Here is a 20481-nt window from a genome sequence, read left to right on the forward strand (position 1 = left end):
GCGCCTTCCTCCCCGGCCGGGACGGCGGGGCGCCTCTGCCCGGACTCGCCGCCGGTCGCGTCCCCGCACGCCGACCCTCGCTTGGATGCGCTTCTTCCCGAGCCTCCCGTGACTGGCCCGGGATGAGCGACGCATTGCTTCCCTCTGGGGTAAGGCACGGACGGGGAGACCCGCTTGGACCCGTCGTGGTCGACCTGTCTGCCAAGGGGGGGGGGGGGAGCGCGCGACCTTGCCCCTCGGTCCCTTAGGCACGGCGATTTAAATCTGCCATCCGCGACGCTGCCCTCTTCCTTCCTTTATTTATTTATCGTCTAGCTAAGGAACGAGATACGGGACAGTGTCCTGGAAACTTTAAAAATTGTTCGATGAAACCAAAAACCGAAAGCAAAAAGGCTTATGTTTTGGTGTATTTTCCTGGGTTTTCCCTTTTCTTTTGTATCGAATCAGTAAAATTTGTTTATTTTGTTTATTTATATATATAACTATAGCTATATGTACAGTATTGCTAGAAAGAGGCTCCTAGTCCTCTATCTTTCGTTTCCACCAGGTAGTGATTAGTCCCCCTCACCATCAAATTTGAAGATGGGGGGGGGGAGAGAGAGAGAAAGATTCAGAAATGTTTTTGCAGTAATGAGAGTCTGTCTTTCCCTGCCATACACGACACCATTCCTGACAATATTGTTGAACCCATTGTTTTAACCCTTCCATCATTTTCATGTAAAATATCACCTGTCTTTAACTAATGGCAGGGAGTGGGTGGAGGGGGGGGGAGAGAGAACAGATGTGTGCCAGGGAAGCCACTTGCTCTCTGGCTCTTGCCTGCTCACCTAAGGAATAAAGAGCAAAAAGCGCTGGCAGGCATCAGCAGCAGCAAGGAGCCTTTGCCTGCCTGAGCTCCCGACTCAACCTTCCTCTTTTGTTTGGCTTAAACAAAAGAAATTAGAAGTGAGGGGAAGGAGGTGCTACCCTGCAAAAAGAGAACAAGTCTCAAGCTAGGCACACAGAATTGTCTAATTGTGACAGCCTGGCAGGATGCAATTATCCAAAACTGTGCATGAGATGGGGAGCTTTTGAAAATGTTACGGGGGGGGGGGGGAGAGAAAATTCTTGATTTCGCCTGCCCTTCACCCTGATCATGCTCCTTGCTTCTGTTTCAGACACATAGTTCTGCTTTTCTAGGATGCAGTTTTGCTGGGGGTGTGAAATGGACGAAGGCAATAATGGCATCAGTTGCCTTGGCATTCTAAACTGCTCCGATGAGAAGGGTAATAAGACAAGGGAGAGAGTCCCAGCAGATGCCGTTTAATTTCAAATTTGGGAGAACAGAAAGAGTCCTGCCTCACATCCTTGTTCAGTGATTTGAGAAGTCCATGTCTGGTAAAAGAGAGCGACATGGGACCTGTTGTAGTTACCCGCGGCAAGTTCTCGGGATGTGGCATCTGTATGCTCCAAGGCTCAGCAGTGGCATGAGAAGGCGACATCCTGGAGATGTAGTTCAGAGTGAAAACAGAAAATTGTTAACTTCTGTACAAATTTAATGCACCAGGATGGGGAAAGTTTAACAGATGTTTTCTGGATGACAGGCATTCTAGACCAGTACATAGCCCAGGAACAATATCTGAGCATAAAGGGTGCCTTGTCTTCCTTCCCTTTTCTTCAAAAGGTTCTCTTCCGTGCCTTGAAAAATCTGTATGAACTTTTGCAGGTGCAGCTAGGGTTGCAGTGATGGATCTGAAGCTGTATCTGCTTGAAAGGTTTTTAGAAGCAGAGGAGACCATAGTTATCTGATCACTGGGATCTTGCCTGGCCTGAAGAGCCAGGGAAGGAGCCAGCGAAGGATTATGAGTGACAGTTGCAGCTCATTTTTATCCTCTATAGCAGAAAAGGGCTATTTCCTTGTGATCAAAATATGGTAAGCATTCAGGGTTTTATTGCTCTGTTATGTATTACGCTTCTGATATGTTTCTATTGGCCAAAGCAGCTTTAGTGCGCTACCATTTTCCCTAATAATGCCTCCAACTAAGAGGCCTGAGTGAGGAGATATTGCCTTTTACATGGTCTATGGCTGGGGGAAAGAATCAGTTTGCTCTCAGGTTGTGTCGATGTGGCTGTTGAAATTCAGGGCTGAGGTATGTACTCAGGAAGTTGCCAGCCCATTTTATTTGAAGTGATCACAAGGTGTCTGTCTGTGGTGGGAGATGGGAAATACTGTGGGCTGCTATGTAAAGAGCCAGCAACACTGGGATTATGAATCAGGATTAAGGAGAAGAAACCATGTAGTAATAGCAGAAGAGCCCTGGCGGATCTCTTTAGATCCGGAAATATGACTTCCAGGTCATCAGTGGCGACCATAAATTCAGTTCAGGCAAATAGCAGGGCACGTCTCCAGTATAGTGAGAAGTAACACAATTTAAAAAAAACTGACAACAATACAAGGGAGCACAAAGAAAGCCCCTTTCAAGAGGGCACCAGGCTGACTTCTAGTGGAAGCTTGTCTGTACTGGGTTGGGAAGAGATTCTACAAACACATCCTTTGCACTCATTCTGTAAAATCCTCTTGCCGATCAGCAGATATAAAAGGAATATACTTAACTCTTTTTTTAGGGCAGGCTAATTCTTTGTGACTACTAAATACAGTTGTTGACTGCCCCACCCAGCCAGAATTCAGAAGAATTAGAGTTTTTCTAAAATATATAAGTACAGTATGATTGTTCCGGTTGTCAGGTTAGGGTTTGTGGACCTTGGTATTGTTGGAGGGCTGGTTTGGGCTGAGGATCTCCGTTCAGCTTCTTGTTGTTATGTGCCATCAAATGTCTCTGACTTATGTGAAAGAGTGATCTCCAAAATGTCCTGTCCTCAACAGCTCTGCTCAGCTCTTGCAAACTGAAGTCTGTGGTCTCTTTTAGAGTCGGTCTATCTCATATTTGGTGTTCCTCTTTTCCTGCTGCCTTCTACCTTTCCCAGCACTGCTTTTTACAGAGAATCTCTTCTCCTCATGATATGCCCAAAATATGACAGCCTCAGTTTCGTTATTTTTGCCTCCAGAGATCATTCAGGCTTGATTCAATTTAAAACCCACTTGTTTGTATTTCTAGCAGTCCAGGGTATTTGCAAAGCTCTCCTCCAGCACCACATTTCAAACAAATCTATTTCATCCCTGTCAGCTTTCTTTACTGTCCAGCTTGTAATACATGGTGATCAGAAATACAAGAGTATGGATGATCTTGGTATTAGTCTCCAGTGACACATCGTTGTACTTGATTATCTTTTCTAGTTCTTTCATTGCTGTCCTTATGAGCCTTCTGATTTTTTTGGCTGCACTCTCCATTTGGATTGATAATTGAACCAAGGTATAGAAAATCTCTAACTATTTCTGTTTCATCATTGTCAATGTTAAAATTTAGTAGTTCATCTGTAGTCATGATTTTGATCTTAATGTTCAGTTGGAGTCCTGCTTTGGCATTTTCTTCTTTCTTCACTAAAAGTTATTTCAAGTCATCGAGGCTTTCTGCCAGTAAGAGGGTATTATCTGTGTATCTTAAATTATTGATTTTTCTTCCATCAATTTTCACTCCTCTTTCATCCAAATCTAGTCTGGCTTTCCGTATGATATGTTCTAAGTACATATTGAACAGATCAGCAAATAAAATAGAGTACATGCTTGTCTGACACCTTTGCCTATAGGAAACCATTCTGTCTTATTGAGCTTATATACCCAGTGTTGTTGCCTTGTAATATGTGAGTTGGTCCTAACAGAAGAAGAAAGAATAAGCAGAGATCAAGGTACCGAATATGTAAATAAAGCTCTTTCTGAAAAATCATAAGCTTAAACTGCAAAAAAGCAATGCTGCTCAGAGTTCAGTCTCCTTGGTAGAGCAGAGGAAGCGTGAAATGGGCATGAACAGAAAAGGATGCTGAAAGTTGAGGTCACAGGAGGGGTGCTACCATTTGATCTGGTAGCCAGCTGCATGCCGAATATGTTTGTGTGTGGATGTGTACCATGCCTTGTAAGTCTGTGCTCTATCCTCCAAGGAAGACCCAAGAACTAGTGCCCACTTCACAGCTGGTAGTGTACAGGCATTGAGTTCATATTCACAGTTTTTCTAAGGACTCAAGCGGAAGGATGTTAAGCAGATCTTTGCACCAAACATGCATGTTCTCATAATGCAAACGATAGTCATGTGTATGACAACAGCAGAAATACAGCTGCTGTCATGGAGGACGTTAACTCTTTTGTCTTCCACTGCAGTTTTGACAAAATCTACCAGGGGAAGCAATGGAAGATCTCCTGCCAAAGCCAGCTTCACCTGGCTTTGGCAGGAGATCTTCCATTGCCACCAGCGGCATGTTTCCTTCCATTACAAACATCAACTTCACAGGAATCATGTTTGTCACGATTGCAGCAGAACAGGGAAGGGTTAAAATTCCCCTTCCTTCCTTCCCACTTAGTATGATCCAGATAAGTATTACACATATGTAAACAGTACCCACTGGCTGCCATTTGTACTTTGGGGGGTGGGAGAGAGAAGATAAATGCAAAAACACATTCAAAGTCACATTTAGCTCATCCTTCACTATGATGGTTTCTGTCTCTTATATTCACATTTCTGATTTGAAAATATATGAATTATAGTGGCATACTTCACAAATTTGCAAGAAATATAACCAGCAAGGTAACCATTTGTAAAACACTCCAGATAGTTGATGATTGGTTTTAAACCTCACTGCTGCCTGCAAAATGTTATTGCATGTGGCCTTGGAGAAGAGGAAGAGCAATTTGAGTCAAAGACAGAGATTATGCAGTCAGCTTGAGAGCAGTTGTTCCTTATTTCTTTTCTAAGCTGCGGGGGCAGTTTAGAAAAGTTGCTTTTCAAGACAACAGTGGCTATGCTTATTGGGGTGTTTTGGGAGGAGTAATCCCAAAGAGGAACATATCCAAATTCTATCTGGAGTACAAGAATGGCAAAGAAGCCTAGTGGGTTGTGTTTGTTGAGAGTTTGTGTTGCATTCCTGTATTAGCTTTTCTGGATGGTTCAGTGGAGTACAGTATTAGAGGAGACTTAGCAGTTGACTGGCTTTTGGGCCAGATTTTTTGTTTCCCAAAATGGTGTCTCTTCAAGGGAAGCTTCCTTCTTAATGAGTGAAGGAATGGAAGGTCCATTTTCTTGTTTCTGCATCTTTCTTCATTCTAGAAGTGTATCCAGGGAACAGCCTTTTCTCTCAGAAGGTTTCACAGTAATCTTAGATTGTATTGGGTGGATGTTGGAGAACACATCTACTGTATGTTCCAGATACTCTCACTAAGGAAGCAAAGCCCAATTGCAGCTTATAGAATAGAATAGAATAGAATAGAATAGAATAGAATAGAATAGAATAGAATAGAATAGAATAGAATAATGGAGTTTGAAGGTGCGTATAAGACCATCAAGTCCAATCCCCTGCTCAATGCAGGAATTCAGATCAAAGTAGATCTGACAGGTGGTTGTCAGACTTTCTCTTGAATGCTTCCAGTGTTGGAGAACTCACCACTTCTCAAGGTAATTCATTCCATTGTCGTACTTCTAACAGTTGAGAAGTTTTTCCTGATATTCAACCAAAATATGGCTTCCTATAACTTAACTTGACTCCATTATTACTCTGGGATGATTGAGAACAAATTCAGCCCCTCCTCTGTATGACAGCCCTTCAAGTGTCTGAAAAGGGCTGTCATATCTCCCTTCAGTCTTCTTTTCTAAAGGCTAAAAATGTCCAGTACTTTCAGTCTTCCCTCATAGGGCTTGGTTTCCAGTTCCCTGATCATCCTTGTCGCCCTCCTCTGAGCTTGTTCCAGATTATCAGAGTCCTTCTGACAGTGTGGTGTCAAGAACTGGACACAGAAGTCTAGATGAGGCCCAACCAGTGCTGAATAGAGGTGAACTAGTACTTCATGGGCTTTGGACACTGTACTTCTGTTAATGCAGCTGAAAATAGCATTTGCCTTTTTTGTAGCCTCATCACACCGTTGACTCACATTCCCCACTGGATGTCCACGTACTGGCTTTAGGACTCTGGGAATTGTAGTCCAAACATGAATTCTCCAAGTTGTGGGGGATCAGAAGGAAATATAAACGGTCCAGCCTTGCCCATCATTCCAGCAGGACTTATATAAGGTGAAGATGTGATGGAGAATTATTGTGTGGCTCAACCTCTGAGGTGGAGAGAAGGTCCTAGTTCATTAACCGCTGGAAGAAGAGAAGCACAGCCAAAAGAGGCATCGGTTTTAACTCAACAGCCTCAGCTGTGGAATTTCTCACAGCACCACAGTGTTCATATAGGCTTCCTGAACCTCTTTGAAATCCACACAACAGACAGAAATATGACAGGTGCAGCTTTATGAGATCATTGCACTACTATACTGCTTCAGTTGTTACATATCCATTTGCTTATCTCAGGTACTTTTTGGGCTCCCTTTTGAGACAAAGTCCTCTCAAGATGGTTAGCAGGACGTAAAACCACCACAGAATTAGAATTCCAGTAACATAAAAGGAGGTAGACCAACCGCTTGCAAATATCAACATTTCCAGGCAGACCCATTATAATCGACAGTCCTTTAAAACATGGTTCAAACACTGTAATAAAGTTAGTAGTAATCCAGCGGCCTAATAGCCAACAGCAGGCTCCTCATTAAAATCACTATACTGTAGTTAAAGGCTGTGTGAAATAGATGGCCATTTTGATGTCCAAAACTGATGGTGCCAGCTGTTTGTTCCATCAGAATTCCACAGATTTTGGGTCTGTTACTTATGTAACAGACATAGGCACAGGATCAGTATAAGAACATTTGATAACCTTACACCCAAAATACAGACAGCAGTACCAAGGAAGACTGAATGGATGATTTAATTTATTTTTATTTTTTTTGTTTCTGAAACTCCATACAATTAAGGCTGAAATCCACCATCACCACCCATTCTATTCTTTGCTAGATGTAAGCATGTACACATGTGTATACAGCTATATCTGTCTGTAATGGCACATTCTTTTCTAAATTCTGGTTGGGCATTGAAAGTTGTGAGTCCCTGTGGAATGGGGGCCAGTAGCACAGTGGGTGTGATTGCCAGCCATTTCTTGCAGTAGCAGGCACCGCCACTTAGCATCACTTTCAATGCACTTAACTTAGCACTGCATGAAAGGCTGGTGGGAATAGAAACAGGGAAACCTGCAGCAATTAAAACTCAATATTGTATATTTTGAAAGTCTATTAATGTTGAATTAATGTGTGCTGTATGCCAGAGCCAATCAAAAGTACCAGCAAACTGAAGATCCATTAATGAATCATTTCCACTTTTTGAGCAATCCTTGCCCTGAGAATTTGTTTCAAATCACTTACACAGAGAGAGGGAGGGAGGGAGGGAGAGAGAAAGTGTGCACTGCTGAAACAAGTGCAATGGACTCTGTAATGAAGGAAAGGAACTGCCCATGCAGTATGGGTGGAATTGATTAAAATCATGATTTAAATTATGATTGAAATTTAAAGATTGGGTTTTTTTATTATTAAAATTTAGAAAAATGCTTTTTAAATTTAAATTGTCATTTAAGTTATGATTTAATTTTTTTTGTTTTAAATTGTGATTCAAATCATGATTTAATTCAACATTTTTTAAAATGACTTTATCCACCATGGTTTGCACATGTATGGGTCATAAGGCAGCCACTAAAGGATACCAGCAGAAATGCAAAGGGAGTGGGTATATTCAACACTAAAAGAGGGCAAGCATGCAATGATACTGATTTTTATGGTTGTTGTCATTTTGTTTTGAAACACTGATGGCCTGTAAATTCCATCTTGTCATTAGTGACAGGTGCATTGCCTTCTGTCCCATTAAGTCAGATTCTTCCCCCTTTTCTCCTCCCACAGACCAGCAGTCATTGTTATTCTCAAATTTAGACCCTGTGATGCCCCTGATGACCCTACAAGTGCATCTCTGTAGGGTGGCCACTCGTGGGTCTTTGAAAGGAAGACGTGCATCACTAATATAGAAGGCAAAAGAAAATAATTATTTGCCTAAAATTGTGGGTGTGGATGTATAGATACAATATTAGATTTGTAATTTATTGTAATTTAAGCAGAATTATACTGCCTCTTCCTTGAGTGGTGCGCTTGCTGGCTAAGTGCTGCTAACTGTGGGCGGACAGCTTCAAGGCCCTGATCCTCCCCTCTTTTTGGCTGCTTTCCCTTAAATGAGACTCAGACGAGACACCCCTTCAAATGGAAAATTCTTTCTTTTGTAGCCCATGCAGGCACCGTACACCTCTGCAAGGCTAAGCTTCTGAACCTTTTCTAGCCATTTTTCCATCTCTGGTTTCAAGATGAGAGATTTTAAGAATTTTTTTAAACAAAAACTCATAAAAGTTAAAGAACTTTTTAAAAAAGTAATGAATTCCCAGAGCTATAGTGTAGAAAAGTAATTTTTCCTAGTCTCTGCCCCAGATTACCTAGTAGAGCAGCAGTGATGACAACAATAGGGAAGCCTCCCTGGGAGTTCATATGTGAAGCCACCTTTTGTCCCTCTCTTACTGAACCCCGAACGTGGAAGCAGTCATGATGATCTCTAGGCATTAGAGACTCTGGAAAAGACCGTTGTTGCAACAGCTTCCCTGGGGAAGAGAGAGAGAGAGAGAAAGAGAGACCCCTAGTCATGTCATTTCCAGGGCACACAGTGCCAATACTAGTTACATACAGTACCGTATTTTTCGCTCCATAAGACGCACCTTTCCATAAGACGCACCAATTTTTTAGGAGAAGAAAACAGGAAAATATAATCTGTTTTCTTCGCTCCATAAGACACACAGACTTTCCACCCCCCCTGTTTTGTGGGGAAAAATGTGTCTTATGGTGCGAAAAATACAGTACTTGCTTAAATTATCCATGGTTCAGGCACAGAGAGTGTCTCGGCCTGAAATTTTGGGCTTAATCCTCTCTGAGACAAGCTACTTTTGTAAGGGGATTGAAACAGGTTTTGGACCTCAAATGCTGACATTTCACTTGTTCAAGGGAGGCAGAGGGGAATATTTTGCGGTTTTGTGCATCATATAACTTCAGACTTATAGTGACCCATGAATTAGTGACCTCTAGGAGGTCCTGTTGTTAACAGTCCTGCTTAGATCTTACAGACTCAAGGCCATGACTTCCTTTCTTGAGTGAATCTGTTACATATTTGATGTTCCCTCTTACCTTCAGCTTTCCATAGAGTTATTATCCTTTTTATGGCAAGGCTTGTTTTCTCGTGATTTGTCCAAAGAATGAAAGCAGGGATGTTGGTTGGTCTTTGAGTCCGAGTCCTAAATCTGAGTCTGGGTCTTTGGTATCATGTCCCAAATCTGGCTCTTTAGTACCAAGTCCTGAGTCCCAAACCCCAGTTCTGAGTTCCGATTAAAAACAAGCTTTTTTTCTCCCCAGAAAAAAGGGAGGGTGGATGGGTTCTGAGTTGCAAGTCAAGTCTGAGTCATTTTGGGGGGGGGGGCTGAGTCCATTCCGAGCTGAGTCACTGGTGCGACTTAAGTCTGACAGCACATTTCAAATCGGTCTCTCTCTCTCTCCCCCTACCCCACCCTACCCCCATCAGTTTTCTTCACTATCTAGGTTCCACATCTGTACATAGCAACCAAGAGTACCATGGTCTTGGATGAGCTTGCCCTTGGTTTCCAGGGACACATCCTTACTCATTAATGGTCTTTCTCAATCCTTTCTACTTCCTCTATTTTCTTGGCTGCAATCTCCATTTGAACTGATGACTGAACTAAAGTATAGAATGTACAGAAAATATTTAACAATATTAGTTTCATCGTTGTCTACATTAAAATTATGTAATTCATTTGTAGTCATGATTTTTTTGTCTTCTGGATGTTCATGCCATTGCTGTTTTGTGCCAGTAATAACAATGTCATCCGGATATGATAAATTATTGATGTTTTTTTCCCCCTCAGTTATCACTCCTGTACTGCTTCATTTGAATCTAACCCAGCTGTCATTATTATATATTCAGCATATAATAAAATAATTAAAATTAGGGAATATGACCCTCACCCCACCACCGCCCAAAAAAGCTTTTTCTGAGACCTCCCCAGAAAGTGGGGAACTGAGAGACAAATGCTGTGGTTTAACAATGCTGGGTTCAAACCTTTTGGGGAGTTTGGACTTGACTTGTAATGTGTCAGGCAGGAGATGAACTCCTTCGGTTCGCCACTGCAACAGCCTCAGTTCTGAATTCAAGCACCATAACTATTTATGACTGAAACACAGTTGTAAGCACGGCTTCACTGCAGGCAGCCTTTTAAATTGTACCTTTTCTTGATGGAATGAAATGTGTAATGGGTACAATCCACAATGTGCGTCTCCCATGCAGCTGCCCCTAAAATAAATGGGAATTACAAGAACACCACTGTGCTTTTATCCAACATGCCTTAGTTTCCCTTGGTTTGCGTGGGAGATTCTCTCAGGGGATTCCACCCAGCTGTGGCACAATGACAGCAATTACACCACAGATTTTATGGAAAAGCATAGTCTTTCAGTACGTATTATTGATTTTGTTCATTTTCCTTTTGTTTCAACATGGAAGCAAACATTCCCAGGATTTCAGAGACCAGTTCCTTTTGTATATGTTCACTGGTAGATGTCTTCGCTCCCTATTTTAAAAAACACATCAAATATGTTTCATTTTCATTTGTTTTGCCCCAAACCTTTCAGACTGCACGGTATTGCTTCTGGAATGTTATAGAAAGGAGGTGCTGTGTTTTAAGCAAAGAGTATGAGCAGAAACGTTGGGATGTTAATTGCAAGTTGCATTTTTTTAAAAACATATTTTTTTCAAAAAAAAGAGTATTTAAAAATAATACTATATTTTTGCAAATGCAGAGAACAGCCCTGGGGGAACCTGAGAGACATTTTATGGGGGAAATCTGTAGGTTTCTGAGGGGAACCTACATTTGTGCCAATAGCTGCGTGCAAGTGAGTGGTTTTCATCAGGATTCAGGTGCTGGAGGGGCTGGGACAGGAGATACAAGCTATTCTCTTCTTCCATACCGTCTGAAGCCTCAGAGCTGTTCACATCCTGCTGCAGTTGATATTTTCATTTCTAAATGCATACACAGTTTTTGCATTCATGCAATTAACGTTGTGTCAATTTGAGCCCTAGAAATTTCTTCAGGTTGCTGGTCACTTCCAGAGGGCAGATTTTTAAGATCCCTCTTTTCTTGTCACAGATGGATATGGAGTGGGTGTAAAGAAAGAGCTGTTTATTGTGAACTGAAGGTGGGTACCATGTGATCCGTCTGTGACAGAGTTCTAACTCCTGTCCTCTGAAGATGGTGGCCAGAGAGACTGGCAAAACGTTAGGAAGAAAAACCTCAAGAATATGGCCAGACAGCCCGAAAAACCTATTGTACAACAACCATTGGATCCTGGCTGTGAAAGCCTTCGAGAATACATTATAGGTGGCTACTTGCAAATGGAGGGAGGCAATACTGTGTATTTCCATATTTCTTTATTCAATGTGTAGACGTTTATTGGGTGTTTATTTCTTTCTGTTTTTAATTTTTAAAATAATTTTTTGTAAAAAATAATAATAAATGAAATGATTGCTGAATCACTAAAACCTATGAGAGAGTAAGGCTTTTGGTTGTGTACAACTGGAACTGTGAATTGGAACCAAGAGTCCTTGTAGAGTGCACAGAAAAGAGGTTATTCTTGTGTGTAGTGCTCCACCTGTTCGAGGAGAACCTGATGCAAGATTAGGCATAACCTCATTCAGGGAATGTCAATTTGGATTGATTTGCACCATCATGGTGGCCCTGTTCTCTTCTCTGAGTAGCAATGACCACAATTGTCTATGTGTTTATTTATTCACCTCATTTTTTTAATCTTCCGAGGAAATTAGAGCAGTGTATTAAGTTTCCCGCTTGCATTTTCAAAACAGCTCTGAGAGGTATATTAGACAGATGGCGAATAGGCCAAGATCATCCAATGACCTTCATGGAGTTGCAAGGATTTTGATTAGACCTTTACTGGTTTCAGTGCAACAATGTGCTCCAGCAATGACTGTGTCTTTCAACCTTTGGCCTTGCAGATGCTTTGAACCTCATCTCCCAGAATCTCTGATTCACTGATCATGGAACTAAATTGAATTCTCTCTCTCTCTCTCTCTCTCTCTCTCTCTCTCTCTCTCTCTCTCTCTCTCTCTCTCTCTGAGTGTGTATGTATGTATGTATGTAGGTAGGTAGGTAGGTAGGCAGGCAGGCAGGCAGGCAGGCAGGCAGGCAGGCAGGTAGCTGTAGCTAGCTATACGTGTGTACACACACACACACACACACACACACACACAAGAGCAGTGCTTAAGAAATACAGTGGTGTGGATGATGGAGTCAAACCAGCTTTTATCTACTTAAAGAGTCAAAATAGTGAGTGGAGGTGTTGGTGGCAGTGAGTGCAATTAATTTCTATTGATTTTTAATGAAGTAAATCATCAGATCTAATCAATATAACTTATTAGAATGAAAAATATATACGGTATTATGAAACATGACAATGGACAATTTCAGAACTTCATTTGATTCACTGTGTTCCCTGTTTAGGATGCAATCTTATATCCTGTGCCCTGCACTCAGTGGGACATTGAATTCAATAGGATTTACTGGTGAGCAGAAGGCTTTCAGTGCATTAGAGGGAAGGACTGGGGGAAAAATGGAATCCATCCCCTTCTTCTTTCTTGCTTATTCAACCTGACGGGGTCTTAATTGACACTTTTACCATTTGTACTATTTCTATCCATAGATAGATAGATAGATAGATAGATAGATAGATAGATAGATAGATAGATAGATAGATAGATAGATAGATAGATAGATAGATAGATAGATAGATAGATAGATAGATAGATAGTCTTTCCAGACTCTTATTCACAACCACATTCCATAGAATGGATTCATCATATACATGGTGTTCTCATGTTTATGCCCAATGGCTATTTTTGTTTTCTCCTGGATATAATTTCACTGAAGTCCTGTCTCATTTTGCAAATGTGGAGAAGTGGTTTCCTTTCAGGTTTGTTGACTGGTTTATACTGAATATCTCTATCCATTTGTAAAATAAAATAAAAAATAGTTCCAGCTTTCTTCTGATACAACACAGCCATTAACTACATGCCCTGCTCTTTTCTCATCAACTCCCTTAAATGTTTGTTCCGGACCCATATCTGCAGCATTCCTAATACAGTACTGTGTCACTCCACAAAAATAATTGTGTCTTTCTTAGTCTGGAAGATAAGACATGCTGCATCAGGGCATCTCATCAGTCATTGAACCCCCCCCCCCTAAGCAGCCTTGAGACAGAATATTTATGTATTTCAGCTCATTTTAAAATCTTATTCTGGATTCATCTTGGACATATCTCAGTGGCTATCCCCACATTATACAAAAACATGCGGGCTTCAGCATTCACTATATGAGAAAAATACCCTATAAATTCTAAAGATACACATAAGCAGTTTTCTCCAATTCATTTGTTCATAGATGAAGATACATACTCTCCATGCATAGGAGATGGGGGTTGTTTGTAGTGTATTTTGTGAAGAGACGTTTGCCTGGTTTATAAGAGTGAGAATATTCATATACCTAGCAAAAATGTTTGTACAGTATCTTAAATTTCTGATTCCAGCTTTTTTTGAAAGAAAAAAACTGCTTTGCTAGAGGATGGCTGAGAGTGGAAAGGCAGGTGCAGTGCTTAACCTTTTCCCTTCACCTATTATTATTTCCCTCAATTTAAATTACACTTTTCCTCCAAATGTCTAAATTCTTCTATTGGAAATGTTCCCTCTTCTTAAGTGTATGCTGACAAATGAGTGGGCTCTAGATCAAATCAAACTTGAACTCTCCCTAGAAGCAGAAATGAATAAGCTGAGGTTACCCTACTTTGGGCACATCATGAGACAACTCTCCAGCTTCTGTTAGGGCTAAATAACATAGTGGTTTAGGTATTTGTCTGCTGAGCCAGAGGTTGGGAGTTTGATTCTGGACTATGCCAGCTGGGAGAAAAGCCAACCTGTGTGACCTTGGGCAAGCTGCACAGTCCCGAGATGCCACCAGAAAACCGGAATGGTAAACCACTTCTGTGTGTTCTCTACCTAGAAAACTCTGGAAAAGGTCACCATTACTTGAAATCGACTTGATGGCATGCAATTATTATTGTTGTGGGAAGCAGAAGAACTGTACAAAAATGTGAATGCATTTTTTTTTTTCAAATAACAAACCATAACAGTAACGGTAGTAGAAGCACAGCCAAATGTGGATGCTATAAAACATGCGCCCTTGAGTTCCATTAGTGTGCCAGAGTAGGAGTTGCTTGTAAAAAGAAAAATGCACTAGTGTAATTTTGTCTCTTTAAAGCAAGCCGCCCAGAGTGGTAGAATATACCAGATGGGTGGGATATAAATCAAACAAACAAACAAACAAACAAACAAATAAATAAAAATAGGTCAGGAATAGAGATGTAGAATCTCTAAAAATACCCATTTTTTTGGAAAATAAACAAGCAAACAAAAAAAGTTTTAGGTATAGTTATTGCCCAAGGCTGAAGATCTGCAATACAGTACAAAGAAAAACAGCTCTGGGTATTTATTCTTTAAAGTCATAAAATAAAATATACATTCAGATAAATATAAGTAATGTCACTACAGGGATTTGCTTTTTCAGTGCCCGTCCTGCTCAAAGAATGACATTCTGTTATCTAAACCAAAGGGACAAGGGCCTAAAGCCATCCTCTAAGGGGAACAGCAACTCCAGCCCTTTCCAGCAATCCCTTTCTCTTTTTAATCACAAGCCCTTCCTAACATTTCCCCACCCACTGAGCTGAAGCAAATAGTTTATAGGGATTACAAGAAGACAGGACTCATTAGAAGTGGCAATAATGCTTGGAAAAGTTAAAGGCATCACCAAAAGAGGAAGACCAAAGAAGAGATGGATTGATTCAGTAAAGGAAGCCACAGCCATAGATTTGCAAAGAACATTGCTGGTGACAGGATTTAGTGGAGGTCACTGATTCGTAGAGCTGCCATAAGTTGGAAGCAATGTCACATAACAACAAAGTTTGACCTTTGCAATGTCTCTTTCCTCCTACAAGGCCCAAAGGGTGCATTTACAAGTGATTTCTTACCTTTGAAGTTCAGCAAGAGAAAAAGCTGTTTGTAATGCAGTTGCAAGTAGAAAAATGGCAGGAGGAAAAGATTTATGCATCAGGGCTGCAATATATAGATGTTCAAGTCCTGCATTTTATCTTCGTATTTGCACAAACGGCCAGGAATCTTTGAGGACTTGTTCTATAAACAGTTCTCTTTTTTTCCAAAATACATGTGGCACACAAATCAGGTTGTGAGAAGGATTTCCCTTAGCAATGCAGTCCTCTGGATGTCTACACACCAGTAAATCCTATTGACTTCAATGTCCCACTAAATTGGGGGCATGTAAGAACAGGGAATACAATGAAGCAAATGAAGTCCTGAAACTGTCCATTGTAATGATTCATAAGATACCTTTTTCAATCTAATAAGTTATATTGATTAGATCTGCTGATTTAATTGGTGAAAAACCAGTGGAAGTTAGTTGGAAAATGATGTTTCACAAAGCTGAACAGTTTTTTGATTTTTTTTTTTTTAAAATCATTCTCCTGGAGATTTTAAGCTATTTATCTCAAAAACGGGTGTTTTGCAATTGAATGCAATTTATTCATGAAGGCAAACTACCTCGTGGCATTGAATGGAAATGAAAAATCAGTGTAGCCGTGAACATAACGCAGGTTTAACCATTTTGTGTGGCTGCTTGTCAATTTCTTGCAGAAAGGAAGCAGAGTTCATTAAAACTCTAGGTCCTGAACACCAGCAGAGACAACGGGTTTCTTATAGCTTGGGAGCAAAAATGTTTTGATTCAGCTGGACCTCAGTATTCACTGTGCGATTTCCATTGCTTGTTTGAAAGGAGACTGCAATCAAATGTAAAGCCCACTGATGCATTGTTCCATGAAAGCACACTGGAGTACAAATGCCAACTATATATATATTTTTTGCACTGAATTTTTAAAGAAAACATTATGCTGGTGTTTGTTCCATGGATGTTTTGAATACTCCCCATGATATTAGCTAGGGAATTTAATGGAAGGGGGGGTGCGGGAGCATACATAACATTCAAACATTTGCTGCATACCTAGAAAGACTAATCATAATGGTATAGAACTACTTAGATACATATTAGAGCATACAGAAACAAAAAAAAAAAGACTTAAATTTGGATGTGAAGGAACGAGTGCTGTAAGTTTAGTGCAAACTTCATTTGCATGGACCCACTATGGTGCAACTATAGAAAGTGGCTTAATGACGGTCATGTGCATATCTGGCTCTCAGCAACAAACCATGGGTTTTGCGGTCAGAAGGTTCCATGTTGATCCCTGCCATCTCCAAGTGCTGCCAGGGCAGAATCCTGCATGATGACCTGGAAAGGTACTGCCAATCAGAGTTGACAATACTGGGCTAGATGGATTAAGGGTGTGTGTGAAGCTGCTTCTTGTGTTCCTAAACTGGAAATGGAGATCATTCAGCTCCCAGCTACATATGTGCCTTCCAGGCATTTTTATAGCCTCCAGAACCTCTTCTGGAGCCCAACCCAATTGCCAGTTCATTTGTTTGATTGTTTTTCTAGCCAACTGCCCCCCCCAGTAGAATTGTGTTTTAGCTTAAAAAAATTTTTTTTTTGAAAGAACTGGTCATTTCTGATGTGATGTAGGATGGGACAGGTAAAGGGAGTGATGGAGAATAGCCCCCAAACCCTGTGAAGTTGTCCACAGCAGTCCTAAACCACTAGGGTGAAAGGAACAGTCAACCTATTTCTTTTCCAAGGCTGTAACTTAGTTTACAACTGGGGTTTTGCCCCAGGGCACCAACATTTGGAAGGCAACAAAATATAGAGGTGAATCTGTTGATGACTATTAGGAAGAAAAATGGTAACACCTACTACTTTATTTACTCTTTTCTTCTTCTTCTTCTTCTCCTTCTCCTTCTTCTTCAGGCATAAACTTTCTGCTTTTTTCTGGGAGATCACCACATTCTGCTCTTGCCTTTTGATGAGACACTTGTTCCCAGGCCTCATAGGCAAAGTGGATAGGAATCAGTGATGCTTGCCCTGGATGCCCAAATGGCTAGTTACGACACTTCTGTTTTCACATTAGTTTTGAGGATGGAAGTGAAAGGGTGAATGTAGTGAAGATAAGTGTCCATTGCAGTTGAAGGTGGTGGGAGGACAAAAAATGGTGGGTGGAATCAGAGATGAGATTCAGGCATGGGCAAAACTGGGCATTCATATACATTGAGACGAAAAAGGGAGGCAGGCAAACAAACAATCATATACAGGCAGATCTCTGATGCTACTTGTTGAAAGGAAGTATTCAAGAATGGACTGGCTAGGGGTAGCATATGGCTGAAGTTGGGGTAATACTGCATTTGCCTTACTGGACCAGTTAACACTGTGTTATAACCTTGCAGAAGGACAAAGACCAAAGGGCCAGAGGTTGGGAGTTTGATTTCCCACTGTGAGTCTTGTGAGTAGAGGCAGCTTGTCTAGCCTTGGGCAATCTGCACAGTGCCAGGATGCCCCGAGAAGAAAGGAGAGGTGAACCACTTCTGAGTATTCTTTACCTGGAAAACCATGAAAGTTGAATTGATGGCACATGATAATGATGATGATGATTCCACAATGTTTACAAATATAGGCTTTGAATCCAGTCCCATTCCCTTTTTAAAAATATTTACTGTCATTTATGTATTAGTTATATTTTCGTCCTGCCTTTCCTGTCATGCAATCAAGGCAGTAATTGTTTCCAAACGTATGGTACAACAACCATGTGAGCTAACTCAGACTGAGATGGTGCCTACTCAGAAGTCACACAGGGAGTTTCTTGGCTAGGTGAGGACTTGAACCAACATCTCCACAATCCTGGTCTAACACGCTCTGTAATCATTACACCACATTGGCCTTGAAATATAAAAATGTATATATTGTCTTTTTTCCATGGTGAAATTCAAGGCAATATTCTTTTTTATATTCTCTGCATAGCCGATCTTCTGTGGAGGATTTTGAGGTCAATGCACAACATGTGCAAGAACCTGTCACCATAGGAGTGTGCAAAATCTGAAGAGTCAGCAAAATGTTCTGCTTAAATCAAAGTGTTCTCCCTACTCTAATGGCAGGCACTAGTTTCTTGCTAGAGATGCTTTCTCCATTTTTATTCTTACAAAGCATAAGGCAAAAAAAAAGAACTCTAGCTCATGGTATGATGCTTTGAATGTCCTCCTCTCCTGCACCCTCCCACACTTTGGATGCTATCCCAATTATAGACTCCCCCAGTCTGGCAGTCATCCTAGGATGAGACTTCACAATGGCTGGTTACTTCAAGCCAGAAATCAATCATCCAGGAAATTCCTTCTGTCTGGCACTCAGAGAATCAGTAGCCTGTTTCTAACAGACTTCAAGGCAGCAGTGTGATGGGTTTGGGGGCTGCACAGGGACTGGGGAAGAAGCACACTTAAAGCAGAAGAAAACCCAGAAGGAAGGATACTGTTGAGTCTTCTGAGAATATGCTCGATCCTCTGCTTCTTTGATGTAAGAAGCCTCACTCATCCCTGGAGCACCTCACAGTTTTACAGGACCTTCTTCTCCAGGACCGGCTTCACTGTTAGGCAGAACAAGGCAATCAGGAGATAAGCACAGGCTTCATTTGCTAGTTGGTGGTATCAGTGTGGCAGATTTGAAGGATTGTGTCTTTGGTGTGAAATAATTTCATCTCCTAATTGTGAATGTTAAGTATCTTATCTAGTTATACCCTGGGAAGACACAGCTGCATGTGCTACTGTGTCTTCCTACACTCCCTAAACTAGTCTGTTATCTTCAGGTGTCCTGGAACACCTTCTACCATTGCTAGTGTTGAAGGAGGGTTCAGTTGCCAGTCAAATTGACTTCTCTGTGCAGAACTAAGTGAAGGGGAAGCACTGTTTTGCCCTTTGCCTTGGGCCAGACTTTCTGTTGTTCTGCTAGAAGTCTTTGCTATGTATTTTTTATTTTTTAGAAATAATCTTTGTAGTAAGTAAGTAAGTAAGTAAGTAAGTAAGTAAGGAAGGAAGGAAGGAAGGAAGGAAGGAAGGAAGGAAGGAAGGAAGGAAGGAAGGAAGGAAGGAAGGAAGGAAGGAAGGAGGGAGGGAGGGAGGGAGGGAGGGAGGGAGGGAGGGAGGGAAGGAAGGAAGGAAGGAAGGAAGGAAGGAAGGAAGGAAGGAAGGAAGGAAGGAAGGAAGGAAGGAAGGAAGGAAGGAAGGAAGGAGTGAAGGAAGAGACAGTTTGGTCTAGACCTGTCACTAGTTTAATGTAGGAAAATTTCTTTTATTCTGGTAACTTGGAAGATCAAGTATAGACTTAATACGGAGTTATAGCCAGCAGCAAGTCCTTCATATGTACAACTATTTTATATAAATCTTTGTGTACATTTAAATTGCCTGAGGTTACAAAATAAATACTGTACTAAGAGATTTTTTTTTAAAAAGCATTACATTTTGGATTTCCAAAGCAGTGACAGCTAGACTGCAATTTATGGGTTTCAGCTCTCAATCCACTCTGCATTTTAGTCTGCACTATTACAGGAGTTGTCCAAGGTGCTGAAGTTATTTGTGGGACAAGATACAACACCATGTATAACTCATTTTAAAAGAGCAATCTAAAGATCAGAATGGATTCATGGCACCCCCCCAAATTGGAGACACCATCTGTTGCCTTTCTCTAGGTAGCTCAGACCTAGACTCTAAAAGTCAACATTAGCACTTTGAATTAGATCCAGAAATATGTGTGAGACAAAGAAGTTGTTTTAAAACTGGTGCCGTGCATGTTCCCAGGTCTGCTTCAAATCAGCAGTCAGATTTATTTCTGACAACCCTTCAAAAGCAGCCCCATTCAAATTCAGTTATTGTAATCCAGTGTGGATGTGGGTAAAGGATGAATTATTGAGGCAATTCTTGATTCTTTCTAGGAAGGTTCAGTAACAACTACAGGAGAGGAAAGGGGGCAGGGAAGCCATGTGGTTATTGTAAACAATCCAAAAGCAAGAGTGGGTGGTACTTTTAGTTCCAAATTGAGTCTGTAGTGTTGATTTTGTTTCAAAACCAAGTCAGAAGTGCAGCCCTTTAATTCCACCCCTGGTGGCATTGATTGAATTGTCTCCTACTCTCCCAATGGATGGGAGGAATGCTGAATGATCAGCAGCACTTTGTCTCACAGGATTGGGAGAGAGTATTCAATCAACACTAGCAGGGCTAGAATTTAAGGGCTGCACTTCTGATTGGAGTTTTCAGCCTCCATTTTGAAACTCACTTTAAAAGAGGAGGCTGGCATGCCTACTCTTTTAAATAATACCTAGTCGTGATT

The 20481-nt window shown here is 41.1% G+C and overlaps 1 protein-coding gene across 2 annotated transcripts in view; it reads left to right on the top strand.

Moving 5' to 3' along the window:
• Positions 1–9: 9 nt before the first annotated feature.
• LOC110074027 (galactosylgalactosylxylosylprotein 3-beta-glucuronosyltransferase 1) overlaps positions 10–20481 on the top strand; it is a 63034-nt gene continuing 42562 nt past the window's right edge. For both annotated transcript variants that reach the window (XM_020783843.3, XM_020783845.3), the window contains exon 1: positions 10–149. The gene's annotated coding sequence lies outside the window, so the exon portion shown is untranslated. The remainder of the gene's footprint in view (positions 150–20481) is intronic.

The sequence above is a fragment of the Pogona vitticeps genome, chromosome 3 (genome assembly GCF_051106095.1).
Source record: "Pogona vitticeps strain Pit_001003342236 chromosome 3, PviZW2.1, whole genome shotgun sequence".
NCBI lineage: Eukaryota > Metazoa > Chordata > Lepidosauria > Squamata > Agamidae > Pogona > Pogona vitticeps.